This window comes from Amphiprion ocellaris, chromosome 4 (assembly GCF_022539595.1).
Source record: "Amphiprion ocellaris isolate individual 3 ecotype Okinawa chromosome 4, ASM2253959v1, whole genome shotgun sequence".
Classification (NCBI taxonomy): Eukaryota; Metazoa; Chordata; class Actinopteri; family Pomacentridae; genus Amphiprion; species Amphiprion ocellaris.
Window position 1 is genome coordinate 7,235,256 of NC_072769.1, and position 27,325 is coordinate 7,262,580.

The 27,325-nt window shown below is 39.1% G+C and overlaps 1 protein-coding gene across 3 annotated transcripts in view; it reads left to right on the forward strand.

Moving 5' to 3' along the window:
• Window positions 1–4,600: 4,600 nt before the first annotated feature.
• The window catches only part of gcgrb (glucagon receptor b), a 61,747-nt gene continuing 39,022 nt past the window's right edge, over window positions 4,601–27,325 (forward strand). For 2 of the 3 annotated variants that reach the window (XR_008601527.1, XM_055010323.1), the window contains exon 1: window positions 4,602–4,968. The gene's annotated coding sequence lies outside the window, so the exon portion shown is untranslated. Of the gene's footprint in view, window positions 4,969–27,325 lie in introns of all 3 variants that reach the window. The other variant, XM_055010324.1, reaches the window with a different exon arrangement.

A 27,325-nucleotide genomic window follows, 5' to 3' on the forward strand; every position in this document is an offset into this window, starting at 1 on the left:
CAGACAATAAACAAATATCAGGAGACTGTGCTTTTGCATGTTGGCTGTAAACCTCTGGCTGCCATTGTTAAAATCCACATTAAATGTATTTTTTTGGAAAATCATCTGCAACAAAAATCTGAAAAGCTAAAGTGTACACGTATTTTTCCATCACACAAAAATGTGATTAAATTTTCAACTTTGCACCCTGAACTTCTGCTTTCTTAAACCTCACTTTTTTTCCTTTCTAGTGGCTGAGCACCCTGTTATTCTGAGGCACAAAGCTGATTCACAGAGCCCAAAGTCATGAGATTGTAGTCAGAGAAAAGATAAAAAGCATTGTTTCCCTCACGAGTGTCATTGCTTCATCAGCATGTGCGTTTATTTCCACGGTCCTCTCTTTGATTTCATGCTTCAGTGCTCTTATAAGCCTACGAGTGTATTACATAACCTGATACTGAGGCACTGCATGAGAAAACTGTTTTGGAAATTGCTTGTTTAAAATCTATGCTATAAGGCTGATGTTTTGTAATTTCATGTTTTACCTTTCTCTTTCACTAACTGCCACAATACAGCTACTTCCCAGACATTTTGACTTGTCAGAACAGGAAAAGCAGAACTGATACCATTATCATTTACCAGCAGCAGCAGCAGCATGGACATTAGCACATTACACACTGGAAGACCTAAACAGAAAATCCCACTTAGCTTTATTTGTGCGTGACAAGCGCAGTCTTTTGGGTCTCATGTCTGATGTCTTGTTTTGTGGTCTGCACACAAAAAACTGCTACATGTCTAGAACAGTAAAACAAATAAAAATAAACAAACCGTAAACAATTATACTTGGCACATGTGTCAATGCTGCCCACAAACCCAAGCAGAAGGATGGTGCATACCAGAAAACAATGACAACTTTATTCAAATGAGAATAGCATTTTTATTATACATGAGCTAAAAACATATCCAAATTGAATTACATGTGTTTATTTTTTCGCGCACCGTGCACATACAAAAGGCAAATAAAGCTTTACAGAGGCCTGGGAGCTTGGCGGCTGTGTGTGCAGCACCTTTGCTGCCAGAGCTGTAAATTTTGCATTCTTAAACCATTCATAGAATATTAGTGTGCAGTGTTCTAGTGATGTTTTCAGTTGGAAGATTTATTTTTTTAGTTCCTAGGATGATGATCTTGAAGTAGGATTTCATTCTGATAATGTTTGATGATTACATTCTTACAGCGATATGATTTAACACCATTAAAACATTTTCAGCAGGAAGTTTTGATATTATTATTACAAGGTAGGATAATGTTCTCTAATAACTGTATAAGTAACATTATTAAAATGTTCTTCACAACATCGTTTGAACATGATGCTGTAACTTTCCGGAAGTGTTTCCACAAAGAAGGTTTCTTCTTGTTCCGAGATTGTTCCTTTTAAAAAGTTGTGGAAAATTCAGTAACGTTTGCCGTTAACATTCCTAAAATTAGAACATTGTGCCCAAACATCCTTAAAACATTTTCCGAATTTTACATCGAGAACATTTTTCATTTGTTGTCATGTAACATTGTGCAAATGTTTTGTAAAATGTTTTTTGCTCTCAGAATGTTACAGGTAAAATGTTAACGCGTTACAATGCAGAAACGTTTTATAAGAAACGTTCTGTAATCTCAGGTCCCAACAACATCCTTCAAAGCATTTTATGAATGTTGTAATGAGAATGTCATGTATCATAATCTGTTTCCCTGACAACATCCTCAAAACATCCTCTGAATGTTGTAGCCTAAACATTACGTCTTAGTTAACATTTAACCTTATAGGAACATTATTTTAAGTTATAATCATTCCTAAAACATTCTTTGAACATTAAATTAAGAGTTTTTCTTTATAACGTTATTAGAGCTTTCAGCGAATGTTAGCCAGTGTTGTGGGAATGTTCCCTGCTAGCTATGACTCCTCTAACTGGACTCTTCTGGACAGAGACCTCAGGTGTTGTAGCTGGAATCTGCTGGAGGAACTCTCTGTTTGGTGGTCACAGCCCCCAAACTGGCTTCACTTCTCAGAGTAAATAACATCTGATTGTCTTCACAGTAGATCCTGGTGACGGATCAGTGAGTTGATGCCTCCTTCACCTGGGTTTTAAACGCAAAAGTAGCATTCTCTCTCCAGTTTTTTTCCTTACATACACCCTTCTGTTACTATAAAATTCAAACTTGCATTCATCAGCAAATAGGGCTTTGTTCCGGTCATGTAGTGTGAAATGCAGTTTGTCTTAGGACAGGCCAGACATTGTTCAGATCACTGACCTTTTGACAGGGCTTTTGCTGATTAGACTCTTGTCTTCTTTATTTTGTAAATCCTTTATCTGGGATGAAATTGCTTTTCTATCACTCAGTGAACAAAGCTTGATGTATTGATCTTCTGAATGTATGCTCACTCTCTGATTGTGCTTTGGATTGATCCAGCTTCTAAAGCAGCGTTTTAGACTGACATGCAGTGTCGGTCATTACTTTCACTGTTGCTGATGTACCGTCCAGCTATAATTTGATGCTGAGGAATCTCCTCACTCCTTTCAACTGTGATACTTTCACTTACATCTTATGTCATGTTTCCCACAACCATATTTATAACAGGTGAAAAGTGGCTACAAGTTGATTTACTTAAACAAGCCTCTGACGAATCAATGAAATCAATCTGAGTGATTTGAAATCTGACCTTTTGTTCCAACAGGATCATTGCTAATAATGTCCAATTTGATTGCCGACGTCGAGGTTGCTTTTTCATTTTGCATCATGGAACTTGTTTTTTTTCTTAAATCCTCCAACTTTCTGAGTATTTTGCAGATTTATAGAAGAAGATGACAGACTTTTGATGTAGTTAGAATGCCGTTTGTGCTGCAGGGATTTTTTTGTTGCAGCGGGTTGTGAGTGATCACTTGGAAAAACTAGCTGCAGTGCTGTATGGTTGCACGTATCCCCTTCCCTTAATACATCCATGGCCTAAGTCCAAGGGTATGCGTGTGGCTGTCGACATACAGCCCCAAACTTGAGGGTATACATGGACTGTCTGCATATAGCTAGTAAAATGACAACATGTGCCAGAAAAGTAAACCGATTTGTCCATTTTATGCATCTACGGGCATTGGTCTTTCATCTTCTTGCTTTGAGGTAATTGCCATGTTTTCTACTGTGCGTGTGTGGAACGTGTTAGCGTACGTGTAGCTCTGACTGCAGTAGTCTATGTATAGAAGTGGCTGCATCCTGGAGTATGATCAGGGATAAACAGTGGCAGGCTTGGACTTCCATACTGCGAACAGCTGTACACTGCAGCTGTGCTATTGTCACGGATGTCCAGACAACATTCTGGTGTGCAAATCTCTTAAACTGTGTTAACACTGGGGTAGATTATGTTGCTCATGACACTGGCTGCTGTTCTGCCTACGGTGTTAGCTGCAGACCACACCTGCCTGAGAGAAAGCCGTCAATGACACCCCTGTTCCCCTTCACCTCCTCATAGTTTCACCATGCAGCCACTACAGTGTCCTTGTTCACTATCTAGTAAACAGTTTTTATTTATTTTAAAATGCAGAACTAAATGTTCCATATGTAAGCCTACATGATCATCTCTTGATATAAAGTTCAGTCAGCAAGGAAAAACGTTCATTCACATTAAGTGAGGCGTAGACACATGTAAAGCTACCAGTATATAGGAACAATCTCACTGGAAGTTGAGAGAACAACATTTCACAATAAAGCAGAGTCTCATCATTCTGTGACATTTACAGAAAAGGAAGGAAACGGGACACTTTTGGAATAAAATTGTCAAAATTAACCCCTCTCTCATCTTTCCAGGATGCAACAGAAAGCACCAACTCGAGTTTTTGGATGTTGCTGGGTTTTTACATTCCAGTGTTTGGATTAAGCAAGTACTTTATCAGTTCTTGGTTTGTGCTGAATCTCGAAAATTGTTTTACTTTCTTTTTGTTTTGCTTCTTTATTCCTAAATGGATGTGTTGTACCTTGGCAGCAGTCAGCTTAAAAACGCTGTATTTGTGAGCAAATTCTTGAGCGGAAATAGGATTCTCCATTACAAAATACTGCTAGAACAGCTTGAGGACAACAAATTTTGAAAATACAACAAATGGAGAAAATACTTATTTCACATTGCTTTAGACATTTTCTGAGAGCATCCTCATAATTTTTAAACAATTCTACACACACTTAAAATAATATAACCCTCTACATGCACCTATGCTAACATATAATTATTTTATGTGTATATATATATATATATATATATACACACACACACACACACACACACACACACACACACACACACACACACACACACACACACACACACACACACACACACACACACACAGAAGGCTTCTGGTGTTGTGTTGCTGTTAATGCAAAGGTGGAATGCCCCCAAAGGAATTATAAAGTGTACATATTAAAATACTAAATTCAGGTATTTTATTGAGTAACACTAACACATGCACGCACTGATTCTGACTGCGCTTCATCTACAGACGTCCACCGCTTGGGGTTGTATTTTGAAACGTTTCACTGGAAGTTAGTGTGTTTATTCTGCGGGTTGTCTGCAGACATGCGGAGCGCAGAGCAGAAACAGCGCAGCTCTCAGCCTCTTCCAGTCCGACGGTCCGCCCCGCAACAGGAGCGAGAAAAGTGACTGGGAGACATTTCCAGAGAAACAAAGAGATGAAATTCAGAAGTGAGCCTGGACTACTGCCTGATTGGAAAAGAAACATTTAAGAAGTCACAGGACCTTCTTTCTTTCTTTCTTTCTTTCTTTCTTTCTTTCTTTCTTTCTTTCTTTCTTTCTTTCTTTCTTTCTTTCTTTCTAACGGGGTGATGCGTCCCGGTTCTGCTCTCTGGACTGTACCTGCTGTGATGGGGCGAGTGGTGAGATGAACAGCGGGCAGTGTGGGGGTGCCAAGGGCGCAAGAGGAGGTCTGGACGCATAGGTAAAGAAGTTTTTTATTTTCATATTTTTTTTTAATGTTTCCTTTCTATATCTGACTCCTCCGTCTGTCCTCTTTCTGGATGTTAGCTATCTGACATGACTTTGTTCAATAACTAATGCTGGGCTGATTCTTTTTTTCCTCTGCTGTCTCTGAAGCTGCGTTATTCCAAGAGCGGATAGAGCGCAGGCGAAACTTTGTGAGGTGCTTTATGTTTCCATCAAAGACATAATCCGAAAAGCTCAAAAAGTCACTTCATGCTTCTGTGTTTTATGACTTCTTTCTTCTCGAATTCTCTGTGTGTGTGTCTGCACTTTAATACAGAAAACTTGCGTTCAATGTTACTCATCCTCACCTCGCAATGAATTACACTGCAATCTGTGTTATCGGAAGCAAACCAATTTCACAAGTGACCTTTATTAACCGTCTGTATGCCTCCATACCACGGTGGCTGATGTCCAATGCAGATACCCTCCAAATAGTTATAGCCCAGCTCTTTTGGCTCATGCCACACTGGATGATAAGGCAGACCACAGAAGATGAATTCCTGCTGTGTGAGAATTAGATAAGTTGAATATGATTTTGCAGAATTTGATGTATGATAAATATCTCTGGCTTTCTTCCCGCGTTTGGTTTTTGTTTTCCCGCAAAGCTGTGAAATGCAGACCGGTTTTGTGGCTTCCAGTGAGCTGATAAGGTTCCTGCAGAGTGATAGGACTGCTGGGGATGCTGAGTATAAATATTTGGTTCTACTTTTCTACAGTGTGACTGTTGAGTGGTTGTTTTGTGGTTTGTTTTCATTGGAAATTGGAGCAAATATTTTGCAATCTCGACTACTAAGATTTAATTTCTTGAACCCTAAATGAAGTCGATGTCTTGTGATCACACAATTATGAGTAAAATCAGCAGACCTTTGGCAGTTCTGTGAGCTTTTCCTGCTGTCATCTGCAGAGAGAAGTTATTATTGTCTAATGCAGCTGCAAACAGAGTCCATATGCCTTTAGGGACTGAGAGTGCACCTGCAGTTATCAACAATTAGTCATAAATCAATGTTAGGTCCCTGTAGGGGGCTAATGGCGGGCATGTGGTGGTTAGATTGTTTGCAGTTTAGATCATATGGAGAACACAGTGATTGTTGTAATGCTTTAACAAAATGACCATATTTTATTATTATACCAAAACCTTATATTTTTATAGTTGTTTTGTGCGTCGTAGAGCTGCAGATGGCATCAACAGAAAACTGACATTTATTATAATCAAATGAACTGACAGTTTCTGCCATCAGAGAAGCTGGACTCCCATCAAAGGCCATTTGAAAGTGCTCCTCTGTTTTTAAAAGTGATTTTCCTTCCATCCATTCTGAGTTTGAATTTGGCTCTTTGGCCACAAAAGCACCTCATGTTTGTGCTTGTATTCGCACTCAACTTCTTGATAATGGAGCCTTTTCTTTCTCTCTGTGCCCTTTTGCCCCTTTCTGTGTTTTCATTCACTCTCAAACAAAGTAATAACTTAAGTTGTCCTGCCTGAGGGCTCAGTGGTTTCCCGCAGACATCAGACCACTCTTTTGTAATGGTATGATGGCCAGAGATTTGATTTGCTGGTCAAGATGGGCCCGCGCACATGCAGGGAACATTTACAAAGGACAGATATTGATTCACAGACATCGGCCTACTTCCGTGAAAGCAGGTGAAGTAAGCTAATGTCTTTTTTCCATTACCTTCTTCCACCTGACATGTTTCAGGGGCAGAACTTTTTCAATCAATAAAAAGACAAAGACAGAGGGTTGTCATGAAGGAAGAGTGGGTAAGTCTCATTCAGCAAGACTGTAAATGGAGCCTATCGGGGCCCTTTTTGACCCATGGCTGCCAGTCCATTAATTTATCGGACCCTTTTTTCTTGCTAGAAGATACGTCCTTCTCTGTTAAAGTCATGAGACTCCTTTTCAGTGTGCGGCATCAAAGCGTCAGTCGGCAAAAAGGCAAAAATAGAGCTCAAATTGGTAAATATACAGTGAGCAAGCACTTCAAAGGCACAAATATAGTCAAGCTAAAAGTAATATGTGGCTGTCCCAGGTGAAAGTCCTCGTTCAAACCCATTTTGCCGCCACATCCAGCTCTCACTGTGGCATCTGTTGCTCTTTATACTGTGTAACATGATCTAGTTCAAAAGACCTGCGATTGGCCAAAGTCTCCATCACGAGTCAGAAGGAGGTGCCTTTCGAGATCACTTTATTGACAATAAGTTCAAAGATTAGTACATAAGTTTTGCAAATAATAAAAATAAGCTGGCTGCCATAGCTCTAAGAGAGATTTGAATCTACACAAACATTACATTGAGAATCATGATGTTTACATTTATTCCACCTACACATGCTTGCAAATGATTTAGTGTGACATTCTGATCCATTCTGTCTCTTCTTATATTGAGTAGATCACAAAATAATCAATTCTGATGCCCAATATACAGTTGTGATTGACACACAGTAAACAGCTCTGCATAAAATCATCACTCGCTGCCTGGAATAGCAAATTTATTGTATCTTACAGAAAACATTTACAAACGACCTTGACTACGACGTCTGAACAGCAGGAACAGCATGTGGGCATTGATGTTGCATGTCAATTAAGCGATGCAGCCACAAAGCATCAAACTTACTGAATATAAAAACTATTCACCTCAACTGGAAGTTTTCTCCTTTTGCTCCTTTTCCAGAAGGAATCATGGTCAAATAAATTAGACTTTATAGACAAGAATTTGTTTAAGCCAGTAATGCCAGTGAACTAAAATATAAATTGTAAAATAAGCAGATAAGTTTTCACCCCTCTTTAAGTCAGTATTTAGTAGATGCATCTTTGGCCACTGTTACAGCATTGAGCCTGTGTGAATAGATCTCAATCAGCCTTGTACATCTAGATGCTGCAATTTTACCCCATGTAAACCAAACTGCTCAAGCTCCATCAGGTTAAACAGGGATTGGGAATAAACAGCCTTTTTCAAAACCTGCCTTTAATTCTCAATTGAATTGAGGTCTAGGCTCTGACTCGGCCACTCCAGATCATTCCCCCTGTTGTCTGTAACCATTTCTTTGTAGCTTTGGCTGCAGGAAAACAAATCTTCATTCAAGCCGCAGTTCTCTTGCAGACTGCTTCACGTTGTCCTCCAGCAGTTCCCTTTGCCTCATTCATTTTACTCTCTACCTTTACAAGCCTTCCAAGGCCTGCCGCCGAGAAGCATCCCCACATCATGATGCTGCCACCACCGTGCTTCACAGAGAGGATGGTATGTTTGTGATGATATGCAGTGTTTTTGGTGTCTGCCAAACACAATGTCTAGTCTGATGGCCACAAACAACAGAGACTTTCTCTTTGCCACTCTCCAACACAGCTTTAACAGGTGACAAACAGGCAGTGGTTGTTGTATGCGCAGTCTCTCCCATCTCAGCCGCTGATGCTTGTAACTCCTTCAGAGGAGTCATAGGCATCTTGTCCTCCTTCACTAGTCTCTTTCTTGCAGAGTCACTCTGTTTTTGAAGACATCCTCCTCTAAGCAGATTTATACATTTGTCAGATTCCTTCCATTTCTTATTCATCCCCTGAATTATGCTTTTCCCATAACCTTTTCATGGATATACTTGGAGTGTTCTTTTGTTTTCAAAGAGTCTTATGCTACAATCGCTTAAGACAGATTCACTGCACTTACATGATCTCCATTTTACAATTTGTGTGACTTATAGCCCCCATTTACTCAGGTGCCCTGTGGAGCTTTTGGTCACTAGTATGAAGGCAATATTGTTAAGATGGAGCCTATTTCAGCACAGAGTGGTGCAGTTTGCATTCTGTCATTTGGCTTTGTGCCATTCCACTGGTGGACAGTTAGTGGCAGTAATTTGTAAACTAAGGTGGCCTCCACAAATTTAAGGAAGGGAAGCAGAAATGTGCTTGTAAGCAAGCATGGATGAAAATGCACAATGTTAAACAGAAGTCAAAAGTTGGCTTTGCAGGTTTTGGTGAGAAACGCTGGACTTTGCTAAAACTCTCTGGATACCTGAGCCAAGCACTTTCATAGCTGCAGGTTTTTATTTAAAAAGGTTGATAACATTTTGAACATGTGTGGTTGTGCACTCTAAACAGCAAATTACAGAGCTTCACTTAGTCACACGGACTAGAAGAAAACCCTTTATTAAATGTAATAATAATACTTATCTCAGCAGGAAACACATATCGTGTATTAGGGCTGCCAATGGTGAACTGGAAAGTTTAGTTAAAACTTAAATTGCTTCACAGGAAGACACTGTTGGAAAGAGAAATGAATAGGAACTGCTACAGAGGCTTTAAGGTGTTCTTCTGAGTGTTTCAGTTTGTGTCTGGCTGAAGTCCACCGTTTCATGAGCTGCAAATTCTAGCAGATCATCCACAGGAACTGCATTTGGCCACTGGTTTCATTCATGTTTGGCATCCTAAGCTACACAGGAAAGATAATGTAAACATACTCAGCCAGTTATCACTCTCAGTTTTTTTTAATCTATGGCAACACACAAGGAAGACAAAAACTTGTGATAGCAATGTAATTAATGAATGGAAGTCTGAGAAGACGGTGGCGAGCTTCCACCATCTTTACTCATGCATTCATACTACAGTCTGTCCAGCCTTTCCTTCCGGGACTCCTGTTTGCAACCAGAAAACATAAATACACATACACAATACAAAAGTGATAATTCATCTGCAGGAAAAAAACAAACATAATGGGTTGAAAACACTTCATGTTAAATTTAAAATAAAGCAATGAGAATACACATATATGCATGCATACTTTTTAGGTGGAAAAGAATACATTAAAAGCACTGGTCAGGAGTCAAACTAAAAGGATGGTTTACTGTATGTTTATTGTGGAATCTTTGCAGTTTCAGGCCATTGTTAACACATTCCAAAATAGAAGGAGGTTTTATGTAAAAGCCAGCCTTGCATATTTCATGTCTATTTTCTTTTGTAGACTTCTGCATTTGATCTCCCTGTTACTTATTTATTAGAGTGGGTTGATGTAGAGGCTGAGTGATTATTCAAGGAGCCTCACATTAGTTCCTCTCTCTTAACACCCCCCCCCCACACACACACACACACACACACAGCTGCATGTACAGTAATTGTGAAGATATATGTGCACAAGTCTTATTTAAAGTTTTAATTCTTGATTTTCTTATAGCATCAAAGGTGCTGAGTGGGATTCTATGAATGTTGTCCCAGCTGATATCGTAATAGTCAGATTTTTTTAAGCGTATATATGTGATTTTTCACATTTGTAACAAAAGTCACTTTTGATGCCCAGTGATTATTTTCCCATCTTAAGAAGCCACATTATTTGTGTTTTTTTTTGTTGTCATAAGTGAAGAAAAAGAAAAAGGTTTGACAGTGCACCGAGTTGAAGTGCGTATCGTGTCAATGTGTGTGTGTGTTTTATGCATGCGAGGTGAAAGAAGGCCTGCTCTATAAACACAGTTGTTTATTTAATCAACACAGACCCAGCCTGGTTTCTGACGCATTCTGCATTAACACACACACACACACACACACACACACACACACACACACACACACACACACACACACACACACACACACACACACACACACACACACACATACATTTAGAGCACATTAGGAGCAGATTGCTGGTGCCTGGTTAAACAGAGATGTTTTATGTCAGTGAAAATCACATTGATTAATCTCCGCTGTCTGATGCTGATGTCATCAACGCCAGAGGCCCCTGTGGCCGTTTAATGAAAAGGCTGAAGGACAGCGGGACGTAAGGCCCTACAGATGTTCTAAATTGCTGAGCCTTCACTGTGTTTCATAAATGCAGTGTAGTTGAAGGGGAGTTCCATCCTTTTGCTCTGAGTAAAACACAGAAGTATTGTTTTTGTGGTTGATAACATGCGCTGCACGTGAATGATCACATGTACAAACGCATACATTTGATGAAAGGATTATCACAATATTATCATACTACTATATGCTCAATGTGTGTGTGAGAGACTGAGGGAGATGTATACTGTGTCCTGATGCTAGGCAAATGTTATACAATAAGGATTATATACACCATTTTTATAATAGTAACAGTTTTTGCACTTGAGCAAGGGAAAGTCCATATTGCAAATTGTAGCGCTACTGGAAGTTAAACTCAACAAAGGGCTTTTCCAAACCTAAATTACATGCTTATTAAAGCACAATTTAGTATGTAGTGTGCTTGGACCAGAAAAGGGATGAATTACATTTAACATAATGGGTTATTTCTGAGTGGGATATTAATGGACACTATTTTCCAACAGTGAACCTCATTGTCTTTAAACCACTTCTATGTAGCTTTGGCTGTAATCTTTAGGTAATTGTTTGGCTGGAAAACAAATCATCTCCCAAGTCACTGTTCTCTTGTAGAGTACATTAGCTTGTCCTCCAGGATTGCTATTTGCTTTGCTGCATTCATTTTACACTCTGCCTTTACAAGCCTTCCAGAGCCTGCTGCCTAGAAACATTCCCACAGCATGATGCTGCCACCACCATGCTGCACAGTAGGAATGGTGTGTTTTGATACAGCATCAAGTCTCATGGCTAAAAAGCTAAATTCTTCTGTCATCAGACCAAGAAACCTTCTTCCAGTTGACTTCAGATTCTCCCACATGCCTTCTGGTGAGTTCTGAGATTTAATGTGAACTTCTTTCAACAGTGGCTTTTTTTAACCACTCTCCCATACATCTTTGAGTAGTGAAGATCAGGTTATAACTCCTTCATAGTGGTCATAGGTGATTTAGTATGTGGTGTGTTTACAGACAGAAAAGTGATGAATTCAGCATCTCCAACACAGATGTGATATTTCTGAGTGGGATATTCATCGACGCCATTTCCAACAGTAATTACACATTAGAAAAGGAGGAGCTGCATACAGATGGAAAAGTAAATATGCAGGTTGTAGGTGGTGATGAGAGAGCTGAAGAAAGATCTTTGAAATGTCACTGTTTCTTGGTATCTGATCCCTGTGGTGCAGATACTCATTAAAGACATGTAATTAATGGCACGTAATGTGAAAGGTGATCTCACTTATTAGCGTTGTAGTTTCTTTTTTTTCTTTTTCTATGCAGCCCTTACTGATCTTTATGCACATGCCTGCAAAGTCACAGCTGTGTTCAGTGAAGTCTGTCATTGGGTGAATCTATTCTTCATGCTGCTCTGTGAGTTTCTCTGACTGACAATGAAACTGAGAGCCATTGATCATCCCTCACTCCTTCCTTACTGTCAGTGTTTCTGGCAGGCATCTGTAGTTCACATCTCAAAATGTTCACCCATCACTGATAATAGTCTCTCCTTTTTTCTTTTACACCTGCAGGAGTGAGTTAAATGCGCTTCTTTTGTTGTTCCTGCTTTGTGTCTTTCTTCCTCCCCTTGCTTTTATTTCTTTATCTCTTCACACTCTAAGTTAACCACATCTTTGTATCCTCCACTACACTCTCCCACTCCTCCTGCAAGGCTTGCTATCAAATTACCCCAGTCCTAATCTCCCTATATTTTCTCACTCTCGTTCTTGGAGCGTAAAATTGAACCTCTCCTGCCTCTGCTCGTCCCATGTCTTTGTGTACGTGCAATCTGCTCATCCATTCTGCCAGAGTCCTTGCCCTTAACTTTCATTTGACCCTGCAATTGGAAGTTTCACAGTGGGACTGTTTATGTTTGGACAGACTAGCATCCTCTCTACACTTAGAGACAAATGATGCCGGATGAGATTCATTGAAAAGACAAATGTGTGAAAAGAGAGAAGAATATAATAGACAGAACTGGATGGAAACTGATGGAATATTGAAATGAATATGTTTTATTTAACTTTAGTTATAGCTGTAATTGCCAATAAATTAATAAATGTAGCATTTATTTATTTTTGTCTAGAGAATGAGCAAGCCCTGTATCAGTGTTCTCCAGTGAATGTGAGTCTTTAAAACTCACTTACTTTGTAATATCACTTCATTTGCAGCAGCCACATGGGCACTTAACCAGCTGCTCTCAGACATTGCTAGCTGTTCGCTTCCAGTTGTACAACAATAACTACATTACTGCAGAAAATGGTTTCTCTTGAGTTTGCCTTGAGTAGCTGCTGATGCTATAGTAGAAGGTCAACTGTTATCTACACAACTGAACCTATGAAAGAAAGGTGCCTTCTTTTGTCTGAACACATGATATAAATACAGCTAAGAGCTTAACAGTCACTCAGCAGACTTTGAAATACCCACCAAGACAAAATAGCCTTTTTTTTCTGACTTTGAATTAACAGCAGTGCGGGGTTGAAATACTAAATGTTTAGAACACTAATATATACTCTAACACCATTCAGACTGCATCAACATTGGTGATGTAGAAAAATGTTCTCCTTCATTATTTCCCCAGTCAAACTTTGCAAACATACACATGTTAGTACTGCACCGCCTTCAGTGAGTAGCTGAACCAATAAAACCTAACATTGAGTAAGCCTGCTCTTGCTGCTAAAACAGCTCTAACGTGTTAGTGCCAGGGTAAAGACATGGGACCTCCAGGGGTGTCCTGTGGTGTTTAGCACTGCAATGCTGGGTTGTGGGGTCTTGTTCCTTTGCATCCCAAGATGCTCGATCAGATCTGGGCAGTTTAAAGGTCAGGTCAATGCCTTGAGCTCTTTGCCATCTTCCTCAAGCTGCTTCTGAGCAGTTTTGCAGTGTGGCAGGGCACATTTTTCTAGCATGCTTGGCCTGCAACAAGATTTAGGTGGGTGGTATATGTTAGAGTTACGTCCACATGATTGCCAAGACCTACAGTTTGCCAGTAGAACACTGCATTGTAATGAGATGTTGGACATTTCCATGGCAGATGTAGTTGCAAGCTCAGACTGTCAACTGCTAATCTAACTCTAAAATAAGAAACCAAAACATTAAAATATATTAAGAATAACACCTTACTATAAATTTAATTGTGCAACCAGCTCGTTGTGGCCTTACTGAAAACAAACCCCTGGAAAATCATAGAATTTTTTTTTTTTTAAATTTCTTTTGTCAGATAATAGATATCTTATAGTTGTAGAAAGAGTTCTCTTCTTTTTAAACTGACTCTCTGGGTGACTGGGCTGTAAAGTGAATGAACTGCAATACTAGTCGAGGAGTTTCTAACAAACCTGTTGTAAGTTGTTCTGATATCCTACATTGCACAAACAAAACCCTGAAGGTGCTTCAATTATCTGGAAAGAGCAAATGATTTAATATCAAAGTTTATGCTTTTAGGTGTTGATTCACAATTTGTCAAGAATACAGAATTTCCTAACGGTGCTTAAAAAAATGCACTCAAGAAATATTCAAGTGGGGTTTTGGTGGCCTGGTGGACATATGTTGCAAGTCAGTCCACCCTTTGTCTCCTTGTTTGCTGTATGTTTTCTCTGTTTTACACTGTTTTGTTGCTCTTAAATAAACAGCTGTTTGTCAAGAGATTAGCTCTTAGCATTCGGATCGGAGCAGTAGAGGTAGGGAATGTGGGGAAAGACAGCAGGGGACAAGCAGTGAGAGTCCAGCTAGTTGAGAATTTAACCAGAGACTCACCGCTGATGGTGTTTGAACCCAAACAAACACCTGTGAAAATGTGAGTGTGTGGTTGAATGTAATGCAATTTCCTGAGTTCAGGCAGCTTCTCCCACATCTCTGTAGTATCACCATGTAGGTTTTTACTAAGTGCAGCAAATACACCCAAGACACGCTGGGAGCAAAGTGGAGCAAAGCTGGTGAGCAATCCACCGCTTCAGAGCTGATCCATTATACATGAAGAGCTAATATATAATGTGATCTCTTCTGAATAGCCAGGGGGGAAAGACCGAGGAAGAGGAGAGATAAGACTTCTCTCTGCTGTCTGACACTTGGATGAGTCAAGTCCGACTTTTTGACACAATCAGTGCAGATCTGCTGTCGCTGCTGTTTCCTGACACCAGTGAATCCCACCTGACAGTCTCTCTGCGCCACCCTCAAACCCGTGTGGGCACATCAATGATTTTTAACCAACTCCAGCTCTGAGATGTGCACACATGGCCACAACTGAAGGAATGCACAGGGAGGATATGTCCAGGCCTGTCAGCACTGAGATCACACAGGCGTACCGCTGATGTCCATCTGAGCGTTACTGAATGAGGTTTAGTCTGGATCGCATGTGTGTGTGCTGTTATGTAAAAGACAGTAGGGCTTGTGGAGACAGTATTTATAATTAGATAGGATATCACTTACCCCCTCTACGTCTTTCACCAACTCCAAATGTTTTAGTCATGCTGCATGTCTGTTGCCATGACGCCTGTTGTTGGGACAACCATTATCCCAGCTCTCTACGGGACACACAGGACAGCTGAAGTTTATCCCGTTCAGTCTGCTCTGATGCAAACTCCCCATCCAGCATGCAAAGATGTAACTGACGCAGATGTAAATGAACAGCGAAATTACCATACAATCAAGTCAATTTATTTAATTTAGAAATGATTAGAATACATTTTATGAAGTGATTAAAAATTAAATAAATCAATTAATTAAAATCTAATGTGAAAAATGTATTAAAATGCAATACATTAAGTAAAAAAAAACAAGTTAAACAAGTAGCTAATAAAAAATAAAAATTAAGAATAAAATCAAACAAAATAAAATAGAGAAATACAAATAAATGTGCATTTCTATTTAATGTTTTAATTTATTTCATGTTTAATTTATAAAAATTAGCTTAAATTAACATAATTTAAAAATGTATTTCAGTCCTCTGTTTTAAGGACAGCATGGGGTTCAGAAAAACTACAAGGAATGTTGCCACACCTATTAAACAAACCATTTACTATTAATTGAATGGAATCTATTGAGATAATGATGAGGCTTGCAAACTTTCTTGTTAGCAAAAAAACAAACAAACTTGACAACACTGGATACAAATAGGAAACAAAAGAAATGCACATACTCATTCAGCTATCCAGCCATAGTAGCAAAGTGACTCTATGGAATAGTAACTAGTGGCCCCCAGAAGATTTTTCCTAATGCTTTTGATGATTTCTTGACTTTTGGTGTGACTTCTTGGGTTTCTCAACAGCGGTGCAGTTTTGGTTTCTAGTAAAATATCTTAATATCAGACTAGATATTATTAGATGGATTGCGTTGAAGTTCTAATATTTTTGGTCATTCCTTAATTTCATCATCATTTGGGCCAAACTCTTCACCCACATTATTGACCTGAGCTGTAGATCATCCTGCCAGCATTGTAATTTTGAGCATGTTGCCATAGCATTCAGCTCAAAGCACCGCTGGGCCACTTTACAGCCTCACAGAGCTGCTAACATAACTGAAGGCTCTTCCAAGCTGTAATATTTAGAATTTACAGTCATTCAGTCGTGTAGGTGGACAACAAGGGGCACTGGGCCAGTAGTCCACTAAACCACATAGTTTGTAATTTTCTGTTTCTATAGAGGGACACATTTAGTGTTTTCTAATCTAGTTGCAGGATGGTGTTATCTGCACCACTGCCTCACATTTCTGTTAGCAATCACCATCACTAAAGTATTTAGTATTAAAGTATTACTAAAGTACTAAAGTATTAAGTACTAAAGGATTTTATGAGCTGACAGAGCCGTGGTTAAGGTTTGATTAGGTTAGGGAACATAAAGCTTTTATTCAGAAATCTGGACTCAGACAAGCATGAATGTTTAACAGCGAGCATCACCTGAATCTGAATGAATGGAGTGAGACTGGTAGATGAATGAATCAGTGTTCAAAGATATTTTGTGTTCGTGACAAATGGAAGTTGTGTGACACTTTTTTCCTCCAGAATACTTTTTCTAAAGTGTTCTCTATGAGACAAAAATATATAGAAGGCAGAAAAAAACCAATATTTGTAATGAAATGTTTTCACCAAGGCCGAGATCTTTTGATGAAATAACTGGGTGCTGTTTGTCGTCTCTGTGAGTGACACCGACAGGATGTGATCAGATATAATCACGCTGTCAGGTAGGCAAAACAATTTCCCCAAATTTCTGCGCTAATGCTGTGATCAAGGAGTGTGGATGTTATTTTCTGCAGCCTGTTTGTGATTCATCCAACACTGAGACAATAAGGGACGGCAGCGAGCAGAGCGGCGGCTGTGTGAGCACAGTCAGGTCAGCAACACTGCAGGGAAATTTCTGAATGATTTCTCAGTAATGGACTGCAGAGCCATGAATATTTACCTGACTGAACACAGACATTCCTGTTGGAATGTTGCAGCCGTTACTCTGTTGTTGCAGATTCAGTCCAGATGAGATGCAATTGACTTTCAGCCACAACCAACAGCATGTTCTACAAGTTATGCAGTTACTATGCAGCTGGACTGAATTAAGTGATTTTGGGGTAATGTAGGCCCAAAAATATACACTACCGAAATTCATCAAAGGCTTCCAAATTTGTATTTTGCATGATGATTCTTGTCTCTTTTTTTGCCTGATTATTTGTACTTTACATCACAGTCTTTCACTCTTCTTTGTTTTGATTGCCATTCCCAAGATATCCCAGTATGATCTGGTGGTTTCCACGGTTAGTAAACTGTAGCCAAACAAGAAATGGAAACTAGAAAAAGGAAGCACCAATAACAGTTAAAGAAAGTGGATTATATTTGATATCTACTATATTTAGGTGTCCAAAAAGAGGACTAGGACATGGCTAACTGAGTGGAACACTGTTGAATAAGAATTTAAAACATTTTTTTTTAAATCTTCCACTTTTACAGCCCACTATTACACCTTTAATAAGTGTTTGCAAATATCTGCTTGATACCTAAAATGTCATTTCAGTGGCCTAACTACCAAAAGTATGGAAAAAATCATTCCCACTCTGGCTGCTGCCGTGTTTCACTTCCCTTAAATGTGATCAAGGTCACAGATCTCCACTGAACTTTCAAGGACAGCAGCACACAGAGGAGCAAGGGTATTGATCTTGAATAACAAGCCATCTAATTATAAAGCTAAATGACACTTCAGGTCTATTGTGAATTGCTGAATTTATCCACCATGTCACATCCTAAGGCACATTCCCCCCTACATCAGCCAAACAATCAGCTTCAGACGCTCAGCTGACCATGATCATGACCATCAGTGTGTTGGAGCAGCAAGCCAGCTCACATCATTATGCTGAGGCAGATTAAGAGGCAGATTAAGATCCCCGAGGGCCTCCTGCATGTTTAATGTCACAGAAGTCCAATGTGTCCACCTTCACTGTCAATACAGCTGCCACTAACCTGCAGAAACACTGAAAAAGTACACAATGTCTCAAGATGTTCATCCCGTAATGATGCTAAACTCACCTAGTTAAGAGAGTTATCGACAGAATATGGAACTACATTCTGATGACAAAAGGTAAAAAGAAATTAAGGCATTGTCACGTCAATTTGTATTCTCAAAACCTTCAGAATCACAAAACACCTGGTCAACATCAAGCTCTGAGAATAAACAATCAACCAATGATTTCCACAAACCACTGGCATGCAGTACATGGATATGTAAAACTAGAAGGGTAACTGGTTCTGCTTGGTACTTGCTGTCAACTTATACTTCCCAGGTATTCACAATATAACAGCCCCCACAAGGGTTGCACTGGTAAGGGATGTACAGAAAAAAAACACTGATCCTTCTTCATAGTATTATAAAATGCTCACCACAGTTACACAACTATTCTATAATCTATTGCAGCATTCACCAGGTAAATCAACAGTAATAGTAGTAATCAGCAGCTGCAATGAGAGCTTAAATGTTTGCTTGAGCATCACAGCAGCTCCTTGCTGGAAGATGTCACATTTTGTGACAATGTAATGGGAACCAAGTTTAATGTTTTTTTTTTTTCAGATGACCGTATTACTCTTCCAGGTCTGTTTTTCTGCACCACTGCTGTCCAACACAACAGACTCAAAGGTACACGACAAACCGCATATTTGGCACTAATCAATCACAGCTAGCCGTCTTTTACTACTATGTCCAGAGAAAGGAGGGAGCAATTAGAAGAAACAGGAAACAAGAAAAGAATAATAGTGTGAAAAATACTAACTGCCTTCTTCTCATTGACTGTAACTTATGGTAGTTTATCTTCCTCAACTGTGAAGATGGTATCAAAGAATTATCTCACTTTTGCAAGGAAAGATTTATTTTTAGCTCAGTGGAAAAATAGGTTGTTAGTGTGATTCTTAGTCAAACTGCTGTGAGGATGCCTTTGACTCATATTGTTCATCTGACACACAAACACACACTTTCAGTCTCCTGTTCTAGAAGGAAAGTACCGTATGTCTGCTTGCTGTCAGGTTAGCCGATCGTTATTTTTGGTTTTCTTGAAGTGATCGTGTTTGATAGAGAACATAGTGGCATAAAAAAAATACTTTCGCATGCTGTTATTGATGGGATATGCATGACATCGCAGTGAAGGTGTAAAAATTAAATGTCAACCATCGCTGAGAAGCCTCTTTTTTTATTTAGAAAGCCGCTGATATAGAAAAGCATTTTAACTCTGGAGCTATAATTCATTTTTTGTTCCAAAACACAGCTTTTACCGGCATCAGCCAAACAATCAGAATGTATAATGTTTAAACACATACACTTGGAAGTATTGTGTGATAGACAGACTAGTGTGAACGGTGATGGGTTAAATAATAAGAACAGTGTTTTGCTTTAGATGCTCTTTTTTAGGTGAAATATGCAATTTGGAACCTTACCGTGTATCTAAAGTGCTTTAGTACCAGTAAAGTTCATGTCTTCCTTTCTTTTGTACAAAAGTTTACGTGTTGATCTGTGTACGACTTCTCAGCTTCAAACTGTCCTATGTGTGTGCATTCTCTCTTTTTTCCTCGCTATAATTGATTTCCCTCCGTGTTTTCTTCTTAACATTGCAACAGAAATGGTTAGAAGCTGACTAGGCTAGCTGGCTAGATGACAGAGGTGTCAGGTTGATGTCTTGATGAAGCCGCTCTTCTCTCAGCTCTTCAGTTGTGACACTGATGCTGCAGCGTTTCCACTGACATCTCTTAAAGTCTGCCAACTGCTTCCTGCAGTAACTTTCCACTCTGGTGACTTTTTCTAATTTCATGATTGTTTTTTAATTCATTTTTTTAAAAAACACTGTTTCTCTTCCTTTTCTGTCATTTATCCTCTGAAGCAGAAAGACAGCAGTGGGGAGCTCCGTCAATCACACCTGTCAGGTCTGAGTCAGTAGCAGTAACACTTGTTTATCTGTCTCTTCCATCACCTTTATTTCACTCACTCACACACACACACACACACTGGTAAAGTTTTGTTATTGTCAGGTCAGGTGTCTTTGCTGTTTTTCACCCACCATGATTGGTACTGTTGACAAAACAAAACTCCTGCTGAGTTTGTCTTCACGTATCAGTGCTCCACACACTCACTCACAAAGTCCTGCTGCTTTCACCTCAGGAATCCTGTGCTGGTAATTCACACAACTCACACACACACTCATGCAGACAAACCCTTAAGCCTGTTGAGTGTAAATATTTGCGAGTAGCGTAGGTTTGTCATAGCGGCTGACTTTCTGCAGAGCAAGCTTCGGCCCCGTTAATAATGGACAGTGGGATCAGGCTCAGACAGGAGAGAGCGAGCTACTGAGGGGGATTATGGGGGAATAGTGGGACTGAGCAGACTCTCAGGTTACATGGACTGTGATTCTGTAGGGGTGGAGATGATTATGTGGGTGCACACACAGCTTGCTGCTGAACAATGATGCAGAGGTGTGGAAAGAGAGCTTTGAAATAATGCTTAAGTCCATTTTCTAGTTACTGCTGTTAAAACAGTCAAACTTTCCATGCAATGGTTTGTAGGGGCCAGAAATATTTTGTCCTTTTTGGACATTATTATTTACTTTAAAAAAAACAAACAAACAGTGGACCACATCTACCTTCATATGAAATCATGCATCCATTCATTGAGCACCTCAGAATCTCAGTTTCTAGGACTCGGGGATGTTTTTGCTCGATATCTATCCGTTTATGACTGAAACCTTTCATTCTGTATTTTGGTTCGTCTTACAAATACCATGTTACTGCTTGAACGTGTTTGCTTTAAGTTTCTTGCCGTTTCTGCTAGAAAGGGACACTGAATCACAGACCTCTCATAACAAGCCCTACAGACTGTGTCAGTTATGATTTCATTTAACAAACCCATAACCCTATTCAGATACTAATACTTTATGACTTTTCATTCATGTTTTCACGCACTGCTTCACAGCCTGCTTTGGACAAAAATAATGATAAGGACTAAAAAGATATGCAAACATAATGCCTTCTTGTTTAATAAGCTTGCTAGGGGTTGTTGGAGTGTAAAGTCCCCCAAACCACCACAGAGTAGGTCATTTTACTAACTTTATCATGGCATAGTGCTGTCATGCACAGGACAAACACCAGATGGTAAATTTTAAAATATCAAAAACCTGCAAACACATAAAATACCGTAGTTAATGCTAGTTAATAATTAAGCTCTGTGGCATTCAGAGTCATGCTAGTTTAACTCTCTGTGTCGTAGCCGTGTCCGCTAACAGTTATAGCTGCCTTTGTCCCTCTGGGTTCTTATGTAATGAAGAGTAGTGCAGTGATCCTCTGCTTCACATTACCGACAACATATGGTCTGTCCTCTCCTACTGCTGAGGCTTTTCTAAATGATAGACCCACTTCTCAGTGTTATCCACCTCTCCGTCTACAGTTCGATCTCTGTATGCTACACAGTATAGTGCAGTTTAGATAAAGAACAGACCGCTGGAGTAAGCAGAATGAAGCAGTGTCAGGCCCTTCCAGTATACACATTTTTTTGTGCTTTGAAGTACAAGAGCACCTATCAAACAAATTTCTCTAAAGATCTTGTGTTGTTGTTGTGGAGATAAAAGTCATTAAAACATAAATATGCTAGCTAGGAGAACTACCTTTGCAGCATATTAATACTTCTGTGTCCATATGAATATTTTTTGCTGTTTCCGCTGCTCATCCATGGTAGAAATTCCTTCCTTGCCTCTTTACTATGCACATTGTATTGCAATAATACAGGCCACTGCACAGATACTGTCCTCTTGATAAGTGTAGATTTCTATTTGTATGATTGTTAATTTATGTGTCGCGTGCGTAGCTACACGTCTGTCTGCAGCTCGTATCTCGAGGGTTTATTGCCGGAAATTCTGTGAGTACACAGTTGAACATGTGTCTCCTCAGTCTGTAGCCTTATGTATAATTAATGTTGAATAAAATTAGACCTTATAAATATGAACAGTTGGCTGCAGCAGATGAACTCTCGCTGTTTGACATCGAATCAGCAAACGCCTCATGTTAGCAGCTTTATGAACCTCCACATTGCATAACTGGGTCAGCGTTTGGAAAGACGCTAGTTTAAATTGCTAATATAGTCAGTGGTTTCCATTGCGAAAAAAATCAAGCTAAAAGTCAACATTAAATTAAACCCAACCTCCCCAGTGAGAGTCCTTCATTTAACCCATTGAACCACCACTTCCTGCTGTCACTGTGGACTTTGTTGTTATTTATACTGATCAGTGAAAAGCACTATGATTGGCTAAAATCTTCCATCATGGCCTTGATTTTTTAAAGCCTGAAAACCATAGTTTCCTCTGAGAACACTTGAATTACAGTGTGCTGGAGGGTTAATATGGAATTTTTGCCCAATGATGCTAAAAAAAACCCTGCCTACCCCGCTTTAATGAGTGTATCCACAACCAAATACAGAAGCAAGTTGCTAAAACACAAAATATGACAGAAACACAGCTGGTCAGCAGTAGAAATCTGAAAAAAATCTGAAGTCACACATTCTCAGTGGGGGTTGTACTCTGCCAAGGTCGACCCTTTTCTCTGTCTCTGTGATATTCACTGATGGGATCTTAAGGAGCAGCTGGGGAGGGAACTTCAGAATCATGTCACTGCCTTTTACAGTTGACATGGTTCGGTTGTTGGCCATGATCTTTGGCTGGGACGGTTTTCAGTCGAGTATGAAGCTGCCGGGATGAGAATCGGCACACACAAATCTGAAGCCATGTGTGAAAATTATGGATTGCTTCCTCCAGGCTAAGGGTGAGTTGATGGCCCAAGTGAAGAAGTGTAAGTATCTCGGGATCTTGGTGTGCCATCAACAGTTATATTGTGATTATGAGGCCAACGCCGTCCCCACAAAATGACTTTCCTGTACAACAAACTGCATTCTCAATTGCGCTTCGAAGGGAACTTTTTGTTATAAAAAACAAAAACAAATGTAAGTTGTACCTTGTGACATGGTGTTAAAGGTCCATTTTAGGAGGCAGTAGTGGTTGTAGGCATAAACCAGGTACTGGACTTTCACCTAGAGGAGTGGAGTTCACGTTCTTTTCTGTTGTTGTTCAGTTTCTGTTTTTACTTGTTTTCTGGTTGGGTTTAGGCACCAAAACTACAGTATTAGATTGAGGAAAATATCATATTAGAAGTTTGGCTAGGGTTAGGCACCAACATTACTCTGTCAGGGTTAGGAAAATATTGTGGTTACGGTTAAAATACAGTTCATTCGAGTGTTTTCACTACATGTTTGAGACTTCTCCATTTTCTGAGTTACCAGGGTGACAAGTTCTGCCCACCTAATATGTGATTGGTTGCTTGAAAAATGAACAGCAGTGAAGCAGTAAAATACATGGCGAAGATAGAAACGTATTTGTGATATGTTACAAACAAACATAATCTGGCAGGAACTGGGTTTACTCCAAAATGAAACTGAAAAAGCAGTTTAGTTGTATCGGAACATAATTTTGTGGAGACTGAGTTACAGAGGCAGCTGAGCCAGAGGGTAAATGGTTTATTTTACCAGTTCAGCCCTACTGTCACCTACTGTATGGTCTGAGGTCTGGGCAGTGTGCAAAACAATGCAATTGCAGATATAAGTGGAGGGACGTCTGGAATAACCTGCTAGCCCTGCAGCCACGGTGACCCTCCTGTTATGGAGAAAAAAAACAACGAATGGATTGAATTAAAAACTTACATTGAAATTTATTTTCCAACACCTCAGTAAAGACCAACACTCCCCAGCTGTTTTCATACATTTCTGTGTCACTTGGAAACATTCTCATTGTGCTACTTGCAGTGTATCTATATTACCAGTGCTTTTCAGTGTTTGGTTGTGTTTTCTCAATGTGCTGTATTTTTTCCGAATACTACACAGGAAATGTTTTGTGTTTCTTTAGTTTGCTCACATTTCAGCTTCAGTGCGCTGAGCTGCAGAGCCGCCATGATTCACACTATTGGGGCATTGTGTTTAATTCATAACAAACTTTTTGCCCTCATGTAACATCATTTTGAAACAAGCATATTGGATTCAAAATTTATATAAATAGTTGAGTCTTGCTTGCGGCTTTCAATCAATAGGGAGCAAATGAATCAGTGAGTGCTCTAAAAATTTTAAATGCAATGCTACACAGTTGGCAGCATGTTCTGTACAAGATTATTTATTCCTGCTGTGTATTGTGTGTCACCATAAAGCAGTGCCTCACAATGCACCACCTGCATGACCCATAAAGCTGCTCACCAGGCTCAATATCAGTATATTCAGCCTCTTGAATGCTGCTTTAAAAGAACTTATTTTTTAAAAAATAAACATCTTTTTATGTCTTTCTCTGCAGTGGGAATAGCAACGTCCTTAAACTTTAACTGCTCTCCAGCACTTTACAGTTGAATACATGGAGAGCAAATAACATGTTTTCATTCAGAAGTTTTATTTTACAATATTGGAGTTTATTTTGAGGCTCTGTCAATCTGTGGTTCACACTCATTGGTTATTTTCCTAACTAGAAACTGGGTATGACAGTCACGTCCTGCAGCTTAAGGTAGCAACTCTCTGTCCATCACAGCTGCCTAATTTTCAGCCCAGAAAAAAATATTTCACTTTTGCAGCTTGGATAATAAATAAATATTGTCTTTATATAAAGGATTGTCAGAATACAATAATGACTTATTCTTTTCCAACGATGCTTGCCTGTTTCTATTTCAAAGTTTGAATGAAAGTGAACTCTGACCTGCAAGTTTTGCATAAAAGATGTCTACACTGAAGGCCAGAAATAATCAGTTATGGGCTTCAGTTAAAGTGAACAGCAGACGGAGCAAATATTCATGAAGAGGAGGTATAAATCATCATACCTCTACATCTCCAAAGCCCTTTAGACAACGCACAATCTAACTAACAACATGAATCATGATTGTAATCCATTTACCTGTTCCTGCTCCAGGGTTCTGCTGTTGTTTATTTTGCTTCACACACATTAGGAAACCTGAGCTTTTGAAATGAGCACAAAATGTGTACTGTGAAAAAAACAAGTTGACTTTTAGTGAACTCCCAGTGGAGCTCATCGCAGCTTCATCCTCAACTGAGTTCTAATTGGCCAGAATAATTCAACACCTGTGTGGATTTGGACATTCTTTAATTGTTTTAATTGAGATTCTTTATAGCCTGGGAAAACCTATTTCTGTGCCGCTGCCACCCTGAGAAAAGCCACCTGGTTGATGTAAACGCAGCTTTCCTGCAGCGTCTGTATAGGACTGTGGGAGCCTGCAAGCCTGAGGACATAACATATATGTCCTGAAAGGCATCTCTGACTGCATTTAAAACTTTGGAGGGCCTTTTTTTTTGTTTTCAGGTATGTGTATTTAGCAAAAATGGCGAATATTTTAGCTTGAAATTCAGATAACTTTGTGTAATATTTGTATATATTACAAAATTTAGTTCTTGCTAAAATTGAAACTCCTCCTGTATGAGTCATGCCCTCACCTGAGCAGGGATGTAGCGAATTTAACCCTCTGAACCCCAAAATCACTGGGTTTGAAAGGTAGGATATCTTTTAAAAAATCACCAAAATGACATGATTTATCAGAGCCAGAAACTGTAAGAACAAAAACAATCAATGAATTTAAAATTTTCCAGTGGTCCTTCAACTAATCATGTAAGATGTACCACTGAGAAAATTTACCAAATCTAAGTTTAACATCAAAATTTTTCATCATAATTAAGTTATTCTACATGTCTCATTTAGATGAGTTTGTACGATGAAAAATGTAAGTTGTAAAATAGCTATAGTATTAGTGAGTCTCAGTTGTTTTTTCAAGTATTAGTACCACATGTGGACGGAAAATATATGCTGATTCCAGATATTTCTTTTTATGTGAAATAAATAACCATAGATATTCAATGTTTGTATTTTTTCATGGCATTTATGGCATTATAACTATTCAATCTGCAGAGAAAACATTTTTGAGTTCTTTCTATTTCTAGCCATAGTTGTGTTGTTTCTATGAAGATGGAGGAAGTTATTTGCAAAAAAAAAAAAAAGAAGAGCGCACAGTGTGTAAAACTAGGAGGGAAGCACTAAATGCTGAGAAACTGCTCAGTTTTCAGACAATGACTGTTTTTCCTCATAAAAACAAATCCTCTCTTTGCGTGTTGGTTCAGGTTTTAGTTTTAAAAAAGTAAATACACTATTGCAGAGATATACAGAATATTATATGCATGTTTAAACAATTTAAAGAACAAATATAATGAGAAAACAAGCTGGTTCATTTGTGCGATGAGTCATTTTTGCACCCAGACATCATCTTCGGAAAACTCATTTATTTTCTCATTTATTTTCTAAATTAGCGATTTGAATTTAACACAACATGTAACTGAGTCTTTGATGCACTTTTATCCCTTTGAGCCTCCCTGAACATAACTTAATAAATCTGATTATCCCTAATGTGATTTAAAGGGAGTAAGAATGCAACCAAACAAATTCAGTTGAGTTATGAGCCGAGCCCTCGAGGATGCAGATGCAGACACACATTCTGTCTTTGTGCTTTCTGTGTCGCGCTCATAGTAAGATTAACCTTTGTGTCCCTTTATGCCTCTGGCACATACGGGTCTATTTAGCTTTAACTGAATTATCTAATTATGTTTCTTCAATAAATCTGAACTGCATCTTATCTGACAGAGATAAATGGACTCACATTCTCTCTCCTCTGTGTGCTTGTCTCAGTTTTCATTCTCTTACAGAGATTCCCAGTCATGGTTTGAGCCCATCAGAGAGGAATGAGAGAATAATTTTGTGTCAATAATATGTTTACGACTTAATTACAGTCAAACCCTAAATATGTGTAATTCTAGATGAAGCAGAACTGAATGCAACATTTTTTCTGCCTCTGTGAAGGCAACAGCTGTGGCTAGAGGCTTTATGTCTTTGGGTTGACCATCCGTTCCGTTCTTGTGACCGTGTTATCTCAAGAATGCCTCACATTCTTTCAATTTGGTACAAATGTGCACTTTAGCTTCAGGATGAGCTGATTTA